General features: G+C 47.7%; 1 long non-coding RNA gene across 1 annotated transcript; it reads right to left on the bottom strand.

Annotated features, from left to right (window-relative positions):
* Positions 1-254: 254 nt before the first annotated feature.
* On the bottom strand, positions 255-1,854 carry LOC130604796 (uncharacterized). The gene is made up of 2 exons (XR_008973528.1): positions 1,824-1,854; positions 255-525 (listed from the first exon to the last, which is right to left on the bottom strand). It is a non-coding gene; the product is annotated as an uncharacterized LOC130604796 (long non-coding RNA).
* Between the last annotated feature and the right edge of the window lie 2,145 nt (positions 1,855-3,999).

The raw sequence follows: 3,999 nt of genomic DNA, 5'->3' as shown, positions 1-3,999 counted from the left end.
CCTTCAAGTAACTACCCCATTACTTGAAGGACCTGCCTTCATGGTAAGCAATACAAAATATGATGGGCTGGCTGTGACTATCTTCGGAGGATGAAAGTTAAGACAATATCATAGGTGTAAAAAGCGAAATATAATCTCATCCTACCTTCTCTTTTTCCTTTGTTTAACATTTTTGGTCCTGTTTTTTGTTGTTGTTTCCCACCCCAAAATTGGTGCAATTGAAATAAAGAAACTTTGAGGCAGGGACACCTGCAGAAATTTGCTTATGTCTTTACTAAAGCCACTGGTAGCATGAACAAGGCAGTGCAGGAGCAAACCACCTGAGGTGGGCTGTGATAACTTTCTGCGGAGAACAAGGAAGACCTGGTAACTAGCTGGTCCTTTCTTTAGTCCAGGAATAGTGCAGCTCTATGCTGTCCCTTCCCTTAGGCAGATGGCAATTTGGAAAAGTCCCTCCTGCTTAGTTTCTTCACACTGTAACTGGGAAATATTTTCCATGTGCTTGTGCTGCTCCAATTTCTAAAGCTATGGAAAGAAAGGCTGCATTGAGTTCAGCCATTCAAATTTCATCTCAAAACTTAAAAATAGCACTGTGAAGATAAACCTGGAATAGCTCTCTCTACTGTGTACTTTGCTTAGCATTTCCGTTCACCCTGCAGCCCAGCCCAACACTCCCATGTGGCGTTACCGTCGCTGTAGCATATGTTAGTTACTGGACCAATGCCACTGGTTTCCAGTGAAGTAGAACATAGTTTTTGCATATAACCCTTTTGATAAAATTCAACATAGTTTCTTTGCTTTGATTCAGTAAATTGAATCCTTTTTGTAGGGGAAAGATGAAAGAGTGCATGAGATAAACAACTAAAATATCTAAATCTTGTGATGTTCTGCAGGTATCTTGATTAAAAATACTTCAGACTTGGTACTTTTGTTGTATGTGAGCCAAAATGGCAGGTACAAATCTTTATCACTGGTAGCTTTTATAAGGTCACCTGTCATCTGAATGCCAGCCACAGAAAACTGGTGTCTTAAAAAACTACCATTAATTCTCTTCCTCCCCACTTTAATCTTCATTTTACTTCTGGCCTTATATAGTGAGTTCATGCAAGGTGACAAACTGGGACCTTAAAAATGCACCACATCTCTGGCATTTCATGAATACCTCAAGGTTCATGAACTTTAGAAGAGTTATAGTCAAATAAGTTTTAGAGAAAATATCCAAAGTTCCTCATGTCCTTTGTATTTTTCAGAATTAAGCTATGTCAGGTATTGCCACAAATGGACAGCATCCATTACAAATTCACTGAACTAGAAGAAAACTTTGAGCTCTTTCTTTTTTTTTCCTTTTTTTTTCTCTTTCTCTCTCTTTTTTTTTTTTTTTTTAACCCTGTGAAGAAACAACAACAGGTAGTGAATCACAAGAGAGAAGACTGTCAGTCTTATGTTCTGGAAAGGTAATCATGACAACAGTATAAAAGCTCCCCTCTTTGGCACAATAACTTGAATGCTTGAAGAGGATGGGTTATAACTGCCCCCAAACTCAGTGAAAGAAACTTTGGCTTCTCAAGGGTACTTGTTAAATTGAATATTCATCTCTCATGCTGTATGTGAGACAATTGAAATAATTATGCAAAAAAGAGAAAGGAAAATTTCATAAGGGAAAATGAATTAAAAGTGAATTTATCAATGCATGTGCAACACATAGCACATGTCTTTCTCAGTCATGAGTGAGCTTTTAGTACTGCTAAAACAAGGGAAAGAACCTGCCTTGCAGGTCAGTGCACAGGTAGCCTGAAGATCTAATAGACTATAAAAAATACTACCTGTGGCATATCTTGACACAGAAAGCCTGGAACAAGCCCTCCGCACATGTACTAGATTCCCTTCAGCTGATGGCTTTGGTGTTTTATGACAGTTTTTAAAGCTGATGACGCAAAACAACCTCAGAATGTGCAAAACCATAGCAACTGCTGCGAGAGAATATCTGGAGACAAAGTGTCATCTTTATCTCTTCTAATTTTACTGCATTTTTTCCCCTCCAAGCTAACAGTGGTTGCTCCTCTGTGAGCAGTTTTTGTGTTGGGATAAAATTGGGCTGGAGTTTCAGCACAGACTCGAGCCCAGTGATATACAGGAGTGGGCACACATTAATTTTATTGTAAGACACTATTTTAGTTTACAGCCATAGTACTACTGGATTTGGGAAATAAAGCAATCCCACGAGGATCCAGACAGAGATACCCACCCTTTCTGCTGCAACCAAGAAGGCTTTATTCAAAGCCAGCCAGGTCTGGCACAAAGAGATTTGTGCTAAGGTGAGCGGGCACTGGCACTTGCCTCAGTTACCTTAACACAGAGCCTCTGTCCAGTTCCTGTAATTGATTAGTTGTTAACTCTAAGGTAAGTAGTTGTGTAGCTAAAGGGAGTGGAGGCGATTTTTGAGCTGCGTTGTTATTTCTCCTGCAATCTTTCCCTGACACCAGTGTGCCCTTATCCTATAGACAGGAGAACTGCAACTGAATTAGTCAATGAGATGCTACCGCCATCCATTGCCTGAAAGCCTTTATTATCAAACAAGGAAAATCCCTACACAACACGAGGCAGTGTTACCCATTTGTTCCAGTAAAACCTGCTCATGGTTCTTCCACCTGCTTGGCAGAGCCCTGCATAGCACAGCCCGGATACAGCATTCTCTCGGCTCCCCGTGCAGCGCTGGCTGCAGGGGCTGCCAGTTTCTACCCGAATAACGATTAACGGTTTTGAAACCGTCTCCAGCTTAATAAATGAACGCGGTTCAATGTGCCCCAAACGGGGAGAAATATACCCAAAGACCCCATCCCCAACCCCTCATAGAGAAAAGATGCTTGCTAAATTCTCACCCCCGCACCCCGTCCCCGGGACCCGAAAACACCGTCGTCGTCCCCGTCCCCCCGTCCCCGTCCCCGTCCCCCCCCGCCGACCCCTCTGCCGCTGCCCCACAGCTGCTCCCGCCGCTGCTGCGGGAGAGAAGCGGAGCGGAGCTGAGCGAGGGCCGCCCGCAGCCCGCCGTGGAAGGCCGCGGCTGAGGAGACACCAGGGTTTCCCTGGCAACAGGTAGGCGCCTGCCGCGCCGGCCGGGACTGCCGGGGTTTCCCCGCTACGCGCCCAGCCGCTGGCGGCCCCGGGAACACCGCGCCGCGCAGCGTAGGCCGGGGACACCCAGGCCAGGCCCGGCCCGGCCCGCCGCCCCCTGCAAGCAGGAGCTGGGGGCTGGTGCAGCCCCACCCGCGGCCGGAAGGTAAGGGGGGGGCCTGCCGCGGAAGGTGGAGGGGAGCCGGGACAGCTCTCGGTTATGGTAAAGGGGCTCACCACGACCAGAGGACAAGCGGTCAGGGTGCAGCTCCTCAGCCAGAGAAGGGCCTCGTTTCCCCGGGGGGGGTGGTGGGGGTGGCAGGCTTCTTCCCTTACTGCCCCCCACCACTCTGCTTTGGCCGATTAGGCTTCTCCTCTCCCAGCTTCTACCACCCTACTTGGCTTCACCACCTCCTTGTGCCTGGCAGCTTTGTGCGGTGATGATAGGAGCCTGCTGCCCCCATCACCACCCAGCCACCCTCCCTGTGCATGTCCTCGGAGCTTTTTCATGGGATGGGACCCAGCAAGGCTGCATCTCCCCTCTCATCTGCTTCAGCCAGAAAAGGCTTGCCTGCTTCCCTCTTTTTATTTACTTGTTTATATTTATCCTTAATGAAGGCTGGCAGGTCACTGGCCTTGCTGGTGCTTTTTTCCCATGGACAACACGGGAATGCTCAGCACCCCGCCTGCCAGGGTGTCTGGTCCATGTGCTCCATCTCAGCACCCACCAGGCTTTCTGCACAGTGTCCCAGGCATATACGTGTGAATGCCTGTTCCTGGGTAATCTCTGCTTCTGCTGGGCACAGACGCATCAGGTTGGGCATGTTTTTGCTCTAATGAATGAGGCTGTGTGGCTCCTGGACCAGAGCTGGCTCCTGCATGGGCAGT

This window comes from Pezoporus wallicus, unplaced genomic scaffold (assembly GCF_028554395.1).
Source record: "Pezoporus wallicus isolate ANWC-B61680 ecotype Strahan unplaced genomic scaffold, APGP_CSIRO_Pwel_v1 contig_5767, whole genome shotgun sequence".
NCBI lineage: Eukaryota > Metazoa > Chordata > Aves > Psittaciformes > Psittacidae > Pezoporus > Pezoporus wallicus.
This window is presented reverse-complemented; position numbering and strand designations above follow the sequence as displayed.